Below are 18,260 nucleotides of genomic sequence, written 5' to 3' on the forward strand. Positions count from 1 at the left end.
TTCTATAGTATTTTTTGTGAGTGTTAACTCATAGTACATGTAAAAATATATGGAGAGATGTTTAGCAGATATTCTCATGCAGACTGAATTTTTGAAATATATAGGTTGTGCAAATCAACAATGCTAAAATCAAGAGATGAGTTGAACTTCAGTGTTAATGGTTTAAGAATCAATTACTGTTAATAATAAATATTTTATTTTAGAAATATATGACAAAGCTCTTGCCTAGTGCCATCTCATATTTATTTTATCTTTATATTTATTTTCTACATGCATATTTTGATGAGTTAATAGTGGATATAACAGATGTTTAGAACAATGACATACACTGCTTCCCTCTTCTCATTCCACTTTGAATGCATGTAAATGGACTCACAATTCACACATGACCACCTGTTGGTTTTCTTTCTATTCTGAGAAAATGTACTATATTCTTATAAGCATTCTGAACAAGAAATACTTGGATTTTGACTTTTTAATTCACAATCCTTTAAAAGGCTGTGAGTATTTCATGGAGATTTTTAAAATATTGATGAAATACGAAAAATCTCTTCCCTCTACTTACAATGTCTCCTGAATATGAAAACTGAAACTGTTGTCTTCTCTGTCTTGTGTCAGTGGACAACATTCTGGTAATATTTGATTTCTTTACTCTCAATGTTCATATATGATTCTTAATATTTCTGCTGGTTCAACTCCATGAAACCAAATTGTTCTTCTCTTTTATGGTGAATTGTAGTGAGGTTTTGTTTTTCAGTTACGAGAACAATTCTTAATATAGAGAAGAATCCCTTTACTAATGGACTATTGACCTATTTTAACTCCTTGACATGACTCAGTATGTGTTCTTCCTAAGACAAAATAACTGTTCTCTGGGCCAAAGTCCTGCTCCAAAGGGGTTTATTTATAAATAAATAAATAACAATAATTTACTTAATAACTGAAAAAATCAACTTAAACAAAAAGAAACCAGACATTTGGTAGTTTACCCTATAATCCTGGAGACTCAGAAGGCTGAAATTTGAGGATCCTTGTTCAAAGACAACCTGGGCAGGAAATAGAGTTTTGGCTCAAAATAGTAGAGTGGTAACTTGTGGAAAAAAAAAAAAAAGCTCAGTAACAGTGCCCAGACTATGAGTTCAGGCCCCACAGCTGACAAACTAAGAAACAAACAAAAATGAAGAGATGACAAGGTGGTGCAGTAGCATCACAACTCTCAGTGGTACTTGAGGTAAAGAATAACAATAAAAGAAAGGTACATCGTAATTCATTAGGAAAAAATAACTCATTTTACATATGTGATAAGATTGTATCTTGAGCTGGCAAAATTGGTTAAACACCTGCAGAAAACTAAAGCTAGATCCACATACATCACCCTGCACCAGAATCAATTACAAATGGATCAAAGACCTCAAAGTCAAAGCAGACATCCTGAAAACATTACAGGAAGGAATAGAAGAAAATCTAGGGCTCCTTGGCACAGGCCGAAATTTTCTTAATAAAGACCCAACAACACAACAAATCAAAGAAAGGTTGGACAAATGGGATTTCATGAAGCTGTAGAGCTTCTTCATGGCAAAGGACATAGTTAGCAAAATCAATAGAAAGCCCATGGACTGGGAGAAGATCTTCATTAGCCATAAAAATGGACAAGGGTCTCATATCTAAAAGATACTTAGCGCTCAAATAATTAAATCCAACAACAATTCCTCGAAGAAACAACCGCCCCATTGATAACTGGGTTAAAGACTTAAAGAGAGACCTCTCTGAAGTGGAAATAAGAATGGCCAATAGACACATGAAGAAATGCTCAACCTCTCTAGTCATTAAAGAAATGCAAATCAAAACAACATTGAGATTCCACCTCACCCCAGTTAGAATGGCTATAATCAAGAAATCTAATAATAACAGATGCCGGAGGGGATGTGGCCAAAAGGGAACACTACTGCATTGTTGATGGGAATGTAAACTTGTTCAACCACTTTGGAAAGCAGTATGGAGGTTCCTCAAAAGACTCCACATAGAGCTCCCCTATGACCTAGCAATCCTACTTTTAGGCATTTACCCAAATGCTCACAAATAAGACCACACTAAAGCTACCAGCACAACTATGTTTATTGCAGCATTATTTACCATAGCTGAGATATGGAACCAAACCAGATGTGCCTCAGTAGATGACTCAAGAGAATGCATTCATATTTATATTTATATTTATATATATGTGCCTCTGACAGGAAGAATGACATTGTCCATTTTTTAGGAACTGGAAAGACTTGGGAAAAATTATATTAAGTAAAGTAAGCCAGACTCAAAGAAATATAGGTCCCATGGTTTCCCTTTTCTGCAATAACTAGTATATGTCTAGGATAAGCAGAAGAGGTCAAAAGCTCTGTACATATGACCATACAACCTGATGTTAAATGAAATGAACCATAAGATAGGGACACAAGGTGTTTTATTATGTTGCTGTTCTTTTTAATGTACTTATAATGTACTATGTGCTTTTTTTTGTTTGTATGTTGTTCCCCCATGGTACAACCCCTGATGTCATTGTATTTCATTCCGCTGTCCTACATCTTGAATATACATTTTTCTAATTTGGGGAGGGTAGGGGAAATAACAAAATGGTAAAATAAGGATACAGATGATCCATTGTAATAATGAGATGTATAAGACAGTATGTTGAAAATGAACTTTAGAAATTTGGAGGAAGAAGGAAGGAAGGAGTAGGGGAAATGGGGAGAGAAGGTATGTTAGGGGAAAAACAAAGGAGGGTGTAACAATGTTCCATAGGAAATGGATTCATTACCTGGCTCATAGAACTGTAACCCCTCTTTACAGTATCTTCACAATAAAACATATATATGAAGAATAAAAAAAAGAAGATAGCACCTCAGAACATATCTTCCTTTTATGAAAGTTGAATGAGATAAAAAGACCCAATCTTAGTTCTGTTCCTCTTTCACCAACCCATGGCATGTACAAAGACATGGAAATCAGGTGTATTCTTCGACTCTAACCCACTCTACAACCTTACATGCCTCTTTCCACAAAATGACATGAGAAGTGGGCTATGCATTTCTGCATAATGGCTCAGCAGGATAAAGCAGTGTCTTCCTCAGGAATAACAAGGTCCTGAGATTCTTTGAATTAATTGTGATGAAATGTTCAGTAGAGCCTTGCATTTTCTCTAATTCATTGGTTGTAGTTTTTTAGTCACTTTAAAATTTACTGAAATTTAGAGAAAGGTTTCCATAAAAGATAAGCTAGTTCTCTGAGAGGAGTCATGATTTCCATATCTCCAACTGTTTTCTATAAGTTCTGAACCCGATGTTCTATATTCCCAGGCTTTCCCTTGGCTCATTTGAGTCAAACCTATTATATTCACTTATACCAATAGGCTCGTGACTCAAAACCATGGCATTACCACCTTTTTAATTGAAAAGTTTTGCCAGCAATGTCACCCTGACTTATTAATCAGTGATTAAGCCATTGTGGATATTAACATCGGATTGAACAACTCTGTCTCCAACTTTCTTGGGTAATATGTTAAATGCAGGCCATACAGCCTGGGACTCATATGACCTGGTTCAACAGGCAGTTACATGTTGACAAAACAATGGAATGTTTACCTTAGAGCAATAGATGCAAAAAATTATAATTTAAAATCTATTGTGATCTAACAGTTGTATTACAGAAGATATTTGGGAAAATGTAAATAATATGTGAAACCTAAAACTGAAGCATCTTCTTTGAAATCATGATCAATTCTTCACTTTTATGAAAATCCCATGATTTTTAATTTCTGCATTTTAAATATGAATATTTTGCACTTCCTGATAGTTATTTCTGTCACTAAAATATTGCCACACATATTACAAAACAAACTTTCTTGCCAAAAAGATTAGTTTATTTCTGTCTAAGAGAAGTCTAGGTTCTAAGAAGACAGTGCTCATTCATAGGACTATTAGATATTTTTAAACTGGCATTCATGAACAAAGAAATGGGAGATAAAATATGTTGTTTTGTTTTAAGACAAATTGAAATTTAAAGGATATGTGTTCTAATTTTGAACCTTTGCGCTATTATTTTGATAAGATATATTATATGAACTCTGAATTGCAACATGGGCAGCTACTAAAACATGACAAAGACAGAAGAAGAAATCATATTTTGTTTTTATATTTGAATATTTTTGTGGGCTTTTTTATCTTTTAGTTTCAAAGATTATAATATTCTGACTTTAAATAAAGCTCTATTTTTAAACTTTATAAAGCAAAATTCGATTGAGAAAAAAATAAGTTAATTTTCTTAAAAGTATATAAATATTCTAAGTTAACATGAATCAAATATACTGATATGTGTACCATTCTTTGTATTCTACTATATTTAGCTATAGTGGATAATATTCTAATTGTTTGCTTTATTAAAATATTTGAAATTTGGTTCCAGATATATAAATGGAATAGGTTCAAAGTAATCTAAGGATTACTAGGTAAACACTTAACTGGTGTCATTTGCTTCTTTATTTTGTATATACTTTGTATGTTCTTTTTTCTTCATTTCTTTAAGGTTTCATAGTTTTGGGTGCTGACTTACTTTAAATCTTTGTATCTTTTAAGCATATCCTCTTGGCTGGGTGCTGGTGGATCACGCCTGTAATCCTTGCTACTCAGAAGGCTGAGATCTGAGGATCACAGTTCAAAGCCAGCCCAGGCAGAAAAGTCTGTGAGACTCTTATCTCCAATAAATCACTAAGAAAATCAGAAGTGGCACTGTGGCTCAAGTAGTAGACTACTAGTCTTGAGCCGATGAGCTGAGGAACAGTGTCCAGGCCCAGAGTTCAAGCCCCACGACTGATTAAAAAAAATGTATCCTGTTTGGGCCTTTAGAGCTAGGTGAAACAGTGGATAACAGAATGCTTCAAGCTGATAACAGCCTAATAAAAACTATAACTTTACTTCCCCCCCAATGTCTAGCCTTATAGTTTGTATTCCTTCAGAAATTACTGTAGCTATTTTTGTTTCTAATAGTTTGCCTTTTAACCCTGATGCTAGAAATATAAATTGTTTTCCTCACTACCTTTAAGTAATTACAGTGCTTGAATTTGAAAATGTTCAGATTTTGCCAGGAAGTTTTATACTTACATTCTTTTCATATCACTAATTAGCTACTTTCTTCAACTTGAGAAATTCCCTTTAGCAGTTTTCATAAGGTAGGTTGTAAGGTGATAACCTGTTTTTGTTGTTGTTTTCCACTAAGTCTTTATCAAGTTGTAATTTATGAGAGAAAATGTGGCTGCAAATAAAGGTTTTGTTGGCAAGATTTTTTTTTCCTTTTGGAAATTTGGATTTATTTTCCTACATCATTTTGGTTTGCAAGGTTTCCTGAGAAAAGATGTCATTCACATTAAAAATTTTTTTTGACAATGCCTTGTCCATAACACATTGTGCCCTCAGTTGTATGCAACATTTCATTTTTTTTCGTTTTTAGCGACTTGGTTGTCTGTGTTTTGGTTTGGATCTCTTCAGAGTCATCTTATTTGCTTTCTATCTCCTTTTCAAATGTAGTATGGTATGAAAGGATGGAAACCACGTAGTGTACAACCGTGGATATTGTATCTGAGATGGAAAGTGGGATGTGTCAAAACAAATCACTGCACAACAGATTTCTGCTAGAACTGTAGCTCTGCAACCTTAGTGTACTGGACATTGAACATGATGCATTGAAAAGCTTGTGTCAGTCTAATTTTGTAGTGATTTACTGGAGTAACTCTTTAGGTTTATTTACAATATAGAAACCCATGGTACTGAAAGAAGAAATTGCCCTCAATATTAAAATCCTTAGTTAAAAAGCATTTAGAAAGTCAAATACAAAGTCAAGATAAAGTGTATTGTGAGGATTAACTCATGCAGGATAGCTTGAATAGAAAGTATTTAGGGAAATTTAGGGAAAGTATTTAGGCAGAATCCATGTCAAGTTTAATGGTTTAGGTATTATTTTGTATCTGCAAGATGTTCAGATGAAATCTAAGATGGCTAAGAAAACTGAAATCTCAGGTAAGCAACAAGTAACTTCAATGGGAGTATGTCTCTTGTCTTTTTTTCTTTTTGGTTTGTGTTGAGGTAATGAGGGATTGAATCCAGAGCCTTGTCTTTGTGTGACAAATGTTTCACTACTTAGGTTGTACCTACAGGATCATACAAGCTTTGTCTAGGTTACCCTCAAACTCTCTATTCTTCTGTCTTTATTTTCCTGCTAACTGAAATTATAGGAATATGCCATCATACCTTTCTTTAGTAGTGGATTCTCACACAATATTTGGGAAATACTTGAGCTACAAATTTGCTAGGCTAGTGTTCTCTGCCACTCAACACATTTTTTGAAATTCATTTTAAAATTTCTTGTCTAAAACATTTCGACTTTTAATGACTTTGAAATGATTGAAGTCTTTCAACATAGATACTTGATCTGTTTCTCTTCATTTCCATATTTTAATTTAATTTATTTTTAATGATATATGACATTAAAATCAAATAATGGGTATAAACTTTTTGTGAAACTTTGTATCACTGTGTTGTGGATTTTGATTATATTTAATTGACTAATTGATAGAAATTTATAGTTAGTTAAGAGTTGCATAGTAATATTTCTGTTGCTTATGTTACTTTTCTGACATTTTAAAACTGAATAGATGACAGGGCAATACATTACACAGAAAAGTGTGTTCTGTAATGAGTTGTACATTCTGCTATCTCCATGTCCATGTGAATGAGCCACATTTCCTGAGGACTTTGGGGGCTGATAGCTAGTCATGACTTCACACAGAGACCTTTCACTTCTTAGGTGTTCCAAATTTTGATACTCTAAATTCCAATTATTTTAAATTTTATTTTCTCTTATTTTTTCTACATTTTTAGCTTTCAGATTTTTTGTCTTTATTCTGTAGGCCATATGTAAGTATATTAAATATAATATATATAAACTGCATATCTAGCTATAACTATGACAATATAAATATACATACATATTTATAAATGAATTAGGCTTTAAATGGCTACTGAGGGAAACAACAAAATTTTTCCCCATGAGAATCAAAAACTAAGTTATATATGTACCTTTCAATTTCATTTCTGACCATAAAATTCTTCAAATAAAATAAGCTTTTATAAGCCTGGCACTGGTGGCTCATTCCTGTAATCCTAGCTACTCAGGAGGCTGAGATCTGAGGATCATAGTTCAAAGCCAATCTTTTCAGGAAAGTCCATGCGACTCTTATCTCCATAATCACCAGAAAACCAGATGTGGCGCTGTAGCTCAGTCATAGAACTCAGGGAGAGTACTCAAGCCCTGAGTTCAACCCCTGTGACTGACAGAAGGAAAAATAAATAAATAAATAAAAGCTTTCATGTAAATCTGGATACATTTGTTGTGAGCCTGAAAACATAAACCTTTAGGTATGTGTTCTATATCCATATAACAAAATGGATGGAGAATTTTATTAAAAACAATATACAAATGCAATTTTTTCTTCTTAGTAAATGATCAGAAGATTCTTCCATATGGCAGCCACAATTTGGGTCCAAAACTGAGAAATAAAATTAGAGCAATATTCTAAAAGAAACACGTAAGTGAGCAATAAAATTTCACATTCACTTGCATATGAGTAACTTCTCATTCGTTCTGGCTATTAAAGTAAGCAAATAAAAACTTGAATAAGGTTTGAGGGTATTTCTTCTATATTTGTAATGCATTATTTTATACTTGATTCTATTTACCTGTTAAATATAAAACATTAAAGCAACTTTCAGTTTAGTATATTCAAGAGAATATATTTGAATAATAGCAGATATTAAGAGAAAATCCAAGGATCTATGAAGTAGTGGACATCATCTCTATTTTGCCATTCTGCTTAGGATACTAGAATTGCCTAAGGTTTCTTTTATTTAAACAAGGTAGTATTACAATCCTTTATTTTATAGCCCATTTATTTTATTATAGGATATTTATTATAAATAGACAATAACAGCCATGTTTAATGATAGACAAATTATCTCCTTTGTTTGTACTTATATATAATGACAACTGTGTCAACAAAAAGTCTATTTATTTTCATCATATTAATAATACCATTTGCTTTACAATAAAAATTAGTTTTTAAAGGAATAAAGATTTCCAGATACACAAAATTATTATTATTAAAAGAAATGGTTTCCAAATTAACTTATAATTTTATTGGTTGCAATCAGGAATATATTTTCATATGTATTCAATGTAAACAAATAATGATTAGATTTCCATTGGTGTTTCAAAACAATAGATAGATATCCAATAATACTTCAAACTATACTTTCAATGGCAAATATTCTTGAATTATTATTTAAGATTCCAGAAACAAGTTACGCCAACCTTGTCACAGAGTCCAAACGTATACTGTTTCCATGAAACAATAATGCTGTCTAAGTAAAGATGTATAGGCTTTTTTTGTTTGTTTGTTTGTTTGTTTGTTGAACTCTGGCTGTGGGCATGGGCACTGTCCCTGAGCTCTTCAGCTCAAAGCAAGCACTCTCCATTTGAGCCACACTGCCACTTCCGGTTTTCTGGTGGTTAACTGAAGATAAGAGTCTCATGGATTTTTCTACCAAGGATGGCTTTGAGCCATGATTTTCAGATCTCAGCCTCCTGAGTAGCTAGGATTATAAGCATGAGCCACCAATGCCCAGCAAGATATATAGGTTTGAGCTAGGGTTTACCCACCATACTTTCATTAATTTTGACAAATTTCTTGCTGCCAATTAGCTCTAGTTATACTTTCTGTATTTCAAATAATATATGATGCTCTCATTGGATGACATTTCTGCATTTCTTCCTCATTTGTGCTTGGTCTGAGATTTCTGAACAAAAATCATTAGAAATCTTTGTTAAATAATAGTAAATGTTTCTTGAAATCTGGAGGTAAGTACTTCCTTGAAGATAGAGACTCACCTTTCCTGGAGCGTTTTGCCACCTTTCCATTACTAAGATATTAGAGATAGTTGCCTACCCTACCAGGAACACAGTTGCTTCCATCACAGCAGAAAAACATTCAGATTACAAAAGAAAGGACAGTTAAACATTACTTCCTCACATATCTTCTGCCCTATATAACCTCTTGTTCCCAGCAAAAACATAGTAACATCAGGCTCTTGTCTTCAATTGACTGAAGCTTGGGCAAAGTAACTAGAACTGAGATGCTTTCTGTTCAATGACTTCTTGTGCATCTAGAAACTTCGTGTATTTTTTGAACATGTGAACGTTGGTTCATGATCTCAATGGTCACTTACCGTGGAAAGACCACCCAACATTTATTCCGCAGAAATATGTCACCCCTCAAGTATGACAGTTATTTCTGTTTTCAGAAGCATCTTAATTAAATCAGTCTCCTTTCCCAGTGGTAAAGTTACAAATAAGCTAACATTATCTCTGGATTTTGGGGGAACTATTGATTAACAATTGCTTAAGTTAATCAGATCATCTATGAACTCATACACGTTATTTTCCAGTTATTCACAGTGCTGTTCTTCTCATCAGAATTTTATTCAAGTATTGAGAAACTGTCAACTTCATAGTGGCAAACATGTTTTTCAAAACTCTAATTTTTCCTTGAAAGCTTGGAATTTATCACTGCAACAAATATTGCCAGTTGTTTGCCTTGAGATGACAGTTTCACTTCATTAATTTTTGAGACCATGTCTGTCAAACTTGTCTGCATGATTATACTATATCTGCCAATCATGCTTTCAAGGCTGAACAATGCTGCACAATGAAAACCAGGAATTCAACTGTCATATGAACAATTGCAGAAGTGTTTTCCCTGGTAGAACACTACTTCAGCTTATTTACGAAGTTTTATGTCCACTTCCCATTTAGTTATACTGATTGTTCTAAAATTAATTAAATTGATAATTATACTGCTTTAACATAGACATCATTACATAAAAGTCCATATATTCTTCTTTTTTTAAGACTGAGTATACCTCAATGTAAAAAGTAATGACTTACATAGTTGACATAATTATGAGGTGCTATCATGGTCATGTTACGTGACAAGAGCTGTGACATAACTGGAGAGTATGCAGTCCATGTTCTGAAGATGGCAGATAATATATAGCATATAATTATAAAGAATATTTTAGCACATAAATATACAGAAATTCTGACAGAAATTCATTGAACTAGCTATCTACTAGAAACTGTATATAGCTGAATTGTCTCAAACCCAGGAAACAGCAAGATATATTTATTACTGGGAAAGTAGGGTTATTTTAAGCTCTGTTGATTTCCAGTGTAATTTTTTAGTAAATGTAATGACACATGTTAGTGAAAGAGAAAGTATTTTTACATATCTAAATTGTCATTGGATTTATATGTTTGATATTTAAATCCCTTCATGAGATTTTTTTTTGCCTTTTACTCACATATATTATTGAAAAATAAAGAAGGAAAAGGAGTTCATTATGAAAGAATGTTTTAAAAATTATTGTAAAATATACAACATTAAATTTAATTCTTGTTGATATATTTAAACTTTACAATACTTGGCATAAAATAATGTTTTATAACATGCAAAACATACCTAAAATTTTCCTCCAAACCCTCTCCAATTACTTTAGTCAACATTAACAGAATAAGTTAACCACTCTTTTTTGGGAGAAAAGATATATTTTAGTTTCTTTTCTTATAACAACAAAACCACAGCAGCTTTTCTATCTTTCATGTATGCATATTTTTAACATCTCCATCTGTACCCCTTTTACAATATAGCTAATTATTTTTTTGTTTTCTTACACAGTACAAACGCAGCTGCAACTTGCTGGCTATAAAAATGGCTGAGGCAATGCAATTCTGATAGCACTCGTTGATTAAACCTTTGCTTACTGCAATCAGGTAAGAGCAACTCCTTCTTAGGAAAAAAAGGAAATATCTTAATCTATAAAAACCCATTTCAAACTATTTCACTACACAGCAACAACATTGCTGGGTATAGTCGTGATAGCCATTGTGCTGTTAAGAAAGAAAAAAGAGCAACAAGGTTATAATTTAGTAATAAAATATATATATATGAAGAGAGACTTTAATTTCCTTCTAAAATTAATTTCCTTCTAAAATATAACCAGTATTAATAGTATGTATAGAACTTATATATTACACACACACACACACATACACACACACTCACACACTCACTCATATATGTCTTTAATAATTAATGTAATCAACAGTATCTTTAATTGGCTATCTCTTGCTGCTTAACAAATGGCCACAAAATCTACAAGATCCAAAATCATGGTGATGACACATTTAAAGAATGGGCAGCTTCAGTTTTAATTAGCATACAGAACTGTACCAGTAATTCATACCTGTAATCCTAGCTGCTCAGGAGTTTATGATCTCAAGGATTATAATTCAAAGCCAGCTCAAGCAGAAAAGTCTACTAGACTCTATCCCTAAAAGTAATTATCAAAAAGCCAGACTGGAAGTAAGGCTCAAGTGGTAGAGTCCTGGCCCAAAGAAACATAGGTCCCATGCTTTCCCTTATGTGCAATAACTAGTATATGTCTGAGTCAAGCAGAAAAGGTCAGATAAGTTTATGTTAGGGAAATGAATCCTAAGATGTGTATTCAAATGTTTTTTTCTTTCATGCGATTGTTTCTAATGCATTTATAAGATTATTTCTTTGTTGCTTTGTATGTCCCTCCCCCACGGTATAACTCCTGCTTTCACTGTTGATATTGTTATACTTTGTGGAGGGGAAGGGAAAAAAACAAATTGTTTAAATAGGGATACAGGTGGACCCATTGCAACAATGAGATGTACAAGTGGTTATGTTGAAAACAAACTTTACAACGTTGGTGGGAGGGGAGGAGGGTTGGCTGGCGGGGGTGGGGGGAGGATGGGATAGGAAGGGGAAACAAAGGAGGAGGCTACAATGCTTGATAAGAAATGTACTCATTATCTTGCCCATGTAATTGTAACCCCTCTGTACAGTATTTTCACAATAATAAAAAAAGTAATATTAGTTCAAGGATAGATGGAACTTTTCAGGAAGAGAATGAGAATTCAGGAGAATTGAGCTATATACAAATCCATAACAACTATCCCATAATTCTGCTACAATTTAGCCCTTTATATTCTCCATAATTCTTGGTGTTCTAGAGACTAAGCAACTGATGTCATCTCCTACATTTATCAGGAAAACCACTGACACCTGCTTGGTCATTTCGTTGAAGCTAACAGCATAATTTGAAAAAGAATATGTGGACAAAATATAATTTATTTTGAGCATTTCAGCTAGCACTTTTTTGTGTAAAAACCTCTTTGCTACTTACCAATTATCTTCAATCTGGAAGTAAACATAATTGAGGTAACTTCAATGACAAGCCCCAAATGTTCCTCAATTAATTTTATTTTAAGATAATCATGTCTTGTAAAATCCCCTCCTCTGTGATGTATGAACTATGGAAACAATGATATGTTGCATTTTAGGTAATTCTGTCTCACTAGAAATGTTGTTGAATTTATCTTGCCAGCCTTCATATAACGCTATGTATAAAAAGCCACATGGCAAACGGCTAGGGGACCTATGGAAGCTGAGGGTGTTCAGGAAAAGTCAAGAATTGTCAGTCATACTCAAAAGAGGTTTCATATCCAGAGAAGCATCCAATGAGAAGATAGCTTTGATCAGCACCTGATTGCAATGTGGCAAACCTTATGTATACAGGATGCAGCTAAGTGATAATTGAACTTCTGAGATAATGAAAATGTGTGGTTTTAAGTCTCCAAGTTTGGGGTAATTTGTTCATCAACAATAGAAAACTAATACACTGAAAAATATCCCTTTAGTAAGTATCCAGTTTAAAATTGGCATTTGTCTTGCTTTCTTAAAGATTAATTTCACCCAAACCTTATAAATAAAAAGGTATTTTTGTTGTGTAATTAAATGGAAAAGTATTTGAATTCCATGTCTTCCAAACTGTCCACATATTTTTTAAAATTTAATTTTATTGTCAAGATGACGTACAGTGGGGTTACAGTTACATATATAAGGTAGTGAGTACATTTCTTGTCAAACAGACCCTTCCTTGTTTTGTCCACATATTTTTATATATTCTTTAGATCAAGCTTTTGAAAGATTTCTTTGAAGATCGGAAATTGTTTCCTCCCTATATTCAGAATGACAAATCATATGCAGCTACAATCTTATTTTTTCCAAAATGGGAAATAATCAGTATAATTTTCATTTTATAAAGTAACCTGAGGTTATAATGGCTAATCTCACTAATTAATTATATTTAAAATCTAGTCATTTCAAATATATGCAAAGGTCTTCAATTTTTCTATTAAGAAAGAGGGTTCTATTTGGCTATTCGAGAATGAAATGGGTGAATCAAAGGAATAGAACAATCTTTAGCTATTTGTGCGTGAAGGAGATAACTTTTTTAATTTTTTTTAATTTTTGACAGTCCTGGTGCTTGAAATCTGGGCCTGGCTGCTGTCCCAGAGCTCTCTTTTGCTGAAGGCTAGCACTCAACTACTTTAGCCACAACTCCTCTTCCAGATTTTTCTGTGATTAACTGGCAGTAAGAGTTTCATGGATGGGCTGGGAAGGTGGATCAGTGGAAAAATACTTGCCTTGCATTCATGAAGCCCTGGGTGTGATTCCTCAGCACAACATAAGCAGAAAAAGCCAGAAGTGGTGCTATGGCTCAAGTGGTAGAGTGCTAGCCTTGAGCTGAAGAGCTGAGGGACAGTGCCCAGGCCTAGAGTTCAGGCCCCATGACTGACAAAAAACAAAACAAAACAAAAGGAGTCTCATGGACTTCCCTACCCGGGCTTGCTTTCAACCATTATTCTCAGATTTCAGCCTTCTGTGTAGCTAGGATTACAAGCATGAGCCACCAATATATGGTTTACACTTTAATTCTTGATTCAATATTTATTATAGAAGAAAAACAATTTTAGAATATTCACTCATTTTAGACTATGGAGATATGTTGAACACAAGTAGATTATTGTATTTTTTCCAACACATCATTTTATAAGAGAAACTTGTTCTTAACGTATTTTATTTTTTATATTCTCTAAATATGCTAATTTTGATGTTGTGTGAAATAAATATCAGTTGGTGGAAGATGATTTTGATTTGGTTTTTACATAAAATTGTTTTTTATTCTAAAAATAAAAGATACTATATTGGTAGGGTTAATTAATTAGAAGGGATGTACATGGAAGGTAAAAGCAATAATTAAGTTTAATTGAGCAAATATCTTGCAGTGATTTTCCACTTAAAACTTCTTCTATTTTGAGAAGTTTTGTTGTCCCAATCTACCTATTTATTTAAACCAAGAATTGCAGAATGAAGCTCTAGAATGGTATATTGCATAATAGCAGCATTAATCCCTGCTTACACATTTCTTAACAAGTTCATCTGTTTAAAAAAAAAAGTCTTTATCCACACTTATCAGGATAAACCATGTAAAGCGGTGAGTGTCAATGTGACAAGATGAATAGTATGTGAATAATATGCAAGGATTTAGTCGAGCGTGACAGTCAGTGTCACAAGTAGAGAAAAATAAGGAGAAAGAAAGAAAACATATTAGAGAGAAAATGTGTTTTTTTCAAAAGCAATTATGGTGTTAGGTGGAATCTAGGCACCTACAAAATAAGGACAATAACAATAATATCAAAATGCCATTGTAGCAGGAAGAAGATTTCATGCGAGTGAGCAAGAATAAGCCAGTGTCAGTTCACATTTTTTTCCAGGTCTCTGGAGCTGATTAGAAGGAGAAAAATTCATGATTATATTGCATATACAATTCCACATTTCATGCATTTTTCTAAGTCATTTACTTGAGAATAGATTTCAGCAAAAGGCAGTATATCTCGTTTCATTTAGAATGCCAAGATTGTGTGACATTTTCGCAATTGAGATAGTATTAGTAGAATAACACAATTCAGTACTTGACAAATATCATTTTCTCAGTGAAGCAAGTTGGAGTATCACAAACTCCATTGCCAGTAGAAAAGCAGAAAAGACAAAAAGTAGAACCAAGAGGGATGGAAAGAGAAATACATAATCAGTAAAATTACTTAAAATTTTACATTATTTAATAAAAGAAATATGAGTGACAAATAACATATTTGAAAAGAACAAGTCATATATTTGAGAATTCATACTCAAAATATTGAGTACCAATGATGTCATACTATAATAATATATTTGTAAATGATATTTTTAGATTGCCATAACTCAACCCAGCACTTGAATCATTAATTTCATAGAATATATGAAAGGAGAAAAAAAGTCAGAAGAGTTTATATGTTTTCTTACTACATTAATGAGCAGGTTAAGGCCAAGGTTTATCAATAACTAATACTAAAATTTTAATTATGACACATTCAATGCAGCCATTCCATATTTTTTTATGATAAAGTTTTAATTATGGTTCAGAAAAAATTGAGTGAATAACTTTCTCTGAAAAAATATATTGACTCTGTGTGGACTGCAGTTACTTGGGGGAGGGGATGGGACCACTGCTAAATTAAACTACCCTGTTTTCTATTCTGAGAATGACAAAAAGTCCCAATTCCAGTCTGATTATAAAGATACATGTGCCCAAATGACTGAGAATAAATACAAAACAGGGAAGGCAAAAGCTCTATAGCTAAGGGTATGCAACAGGCTCTAAGAAAAAAATCTCAGAAATACCCAGAGTGGCAATAAGGAACATATGGCTGGAATTTGAAGTTCTTTTCGATCATCTTTGTCTTTTGCTCGGTGTTTGAGGATACATGTGAACTCAATGTAACTGAAATTGCCCATTTTGTCAATAGGGGCTTCTCGGTACAGCTCATCTACTTCCCCATCTGTGAAGCGATCACCCATGGTTGTCAGCAGCTCCCGCAGGTAATCCTCCTGAATGGTGCCAGTTGCTTTCTCATCAAAGCAAGCAAAAGCATTTCTGATGACATCTTCAGGGTCTGTGCCATTTAACTTCTCACTAAACATAGTGAGAAGGCCTGGAGCCTCATTCATCATGGCATCCAGGTACTTATCAGTTGGGTTTTTTCCCAACGAGGCAAGCATATCATGCAAATCTTCCTTGTCAATGAAACCATCTCTTTTCGGGTCAATCATGTTGAAGGCCTCTTTGAATTCTTGGATCTGTGACTGGTCGAACATAGCAATACATTGGATGTTGCACGCTGAGGGAGCTTCTTGGTGGTTTTGGTCTTTGCCCTTTTGCTCAACATGGTGATGGTTAAATCCTGGCATCCCCGCGAGAATCCGAACTCCTCAGCAAACCCCGCGCTACCAAAAACACCACCCTTCTCAACCGGGAGCCGCCAAAAAGCAGCACTTCCGACCTGTGCTTAGCAAACCGGCCCATATTTCTTAACTGAATAACTTGTTCTTTGTCTACACTGTGCTGTAATAATTGTTGGATGTTTCTTCTCACAAGAAAATTCCTTATTTTAATATATATTTTTGTTGATACATATCAAAATAAATTTGTAACTTTGAAAGCATATAGAAGACAACATTTATTATTTTCTGTCTGTATATGGTTACTATAAGTATAGACATGAGTATGTGCAAACATAAAGTATGAATCTCTGTGTGATGTAAATACGTTCCAAAAATATGATTAAAGGTGGTTATTAATTATTTAAATTAAAGTACTTGTTTAATGGATGAAGAATGCTTTGTGACCTGTGTTACTCTATTCATTTTTCAAATAAGATTTTATTGTGAGAATACTGTACAGAGGAGGGGTTACAGTTACATGAGCAAGGTAATGAGTACATTTCTTTTCAAGCATTGTTCTCCTTCTATGTTTTTCCACTACTGTGCCTTCCCTCCCATCTCCACAACCACACTCTCCCCAACCCCCGCCCCATCCCACCTAAATTGTAATGTTTGTTTTTCAACATAACATCTTGTGCATCTCATTGTTGCAGTGGGTCAACCTGTATCTCTATTTAAACATTTTGTTTTTTCCCTTCCACTCCCCAAATTAGACCGACATCAAATACAGTGAACACAGGGGTTATACTGTGGGGAAGGGATATACAAAGCAACAAAAAATCATGTGGTACCTTATAAATACATTAGAAGCAATAGCAAGAAAGGAAAAAAACACTTGTGTCCTTATCTTGGGGTTCATTACGCTTAACATCATCTTATCTGTCCTTTTCTGCTTGTCCTAGACATATACTAGTTATTGCAAATGAGGGACACCATAGGATCTATGTTTCTTTGGGTCTGGCTTACTTCACTTAATATGATTTTTTCCAAGTTTTTCCATTTCCTAACAAATGGGGCAATGTCATTATTTCTGATGGAGGCATAGAATTCCATTGTGTATTTATACCACATTTTCTTGATCCATTCATCTACTGAGGGGCATCTGGGTTGGTTTCATATCTTAGCTATGGTAGATAATGCTGCAATAAACATAGTTGTACTGGTAGCTTTAGTATAGTCTTGTTTGTGAACATTTGGGTAAATGCCCAAAAGTGGTATTGCTGGGTCATAGGGGTGCTCTATGTGGAGTCTTTTGAGGAACCTCCACACTACTTTCCAAAGTGGTTGAACAAGTTTACACTCCCACCAACAATGCAGTAGGGTTCCCTTCTGGCCATATCCATATGGAACAATAAAAGACCATGGATAGGAAAAATGATCCTTTATCAAAACCAGATTTCAAACTCTACTACAAAACCATAGTAATCAAAACAGCTTGGTACTGGCACAAAAACAGACCTGAGAAACAATGGAATAGAATTGAAAACCCAGAAAAATTGAAAACCCACAGACCTAAAGCCACCTAATCATCGATAAGGGAGCTAAAAAAATAGAATAGAAGAAAGACAGCCTCTTCAGTAAATGGTGCTGACAAAATTGGTTAATCACCTGTAGAAAACTAAAGCTAGATCCTTTTTTTTCGGGGGGGGGGGGGGGGTCCAGTGGTGGGGCCTGAACTCTGGGCCTGGGCGATGTCCCTCATCTCTTCAGCTCAAGGCTAGCGCTCTACTTCTTGAACCACAGCACCACTTCTGGCTTTTTTCTTTTTGCTTATTGGTGCTGAGGAATTGAACCCAGGGCCTCAGGTATGCAAGACAAGCACTCTACCACTGAGCCACCTTCCCAGCCCCAAAGCTAGATCCTTACATATCATCCTGCACCAGAATCAACTCCAAATGGATCAAAGGCCTTG

General features: G+C 34.1%; 1 pseudogene; it reads right to left on the reverse strand.

Annotated features, from left to right (window-relative positions):
- Window positions 1-10,667: 10,667 nt before the first annotated feature.
- LOC122117201 lies at window positions 10,668-16,412 on the reverse strand (annotated as a pseudogene).
- Between the last annotated feature and the right edge of the window lie 1,848 nt (window positions 16,413-18,260).

The sequence above is a fragment of the Dipodomys spectabilis genome, unplaced genomic scaffold (assembly GCF_019054845.1).
Source record: "Dipodomys spectabilis isolate Male_0828 unplaced genomic scaffold, ASM1905484v1 ptg000140l, whole genome shotgun sequence".
NCBI classification, from domain to species: domain Eukaryota; kingdom Metazoa; phylum Chordata; class Mammalia; order Rodentia; family Heteromyidae; genus Dipodomys; species Dipodomys spectabilis.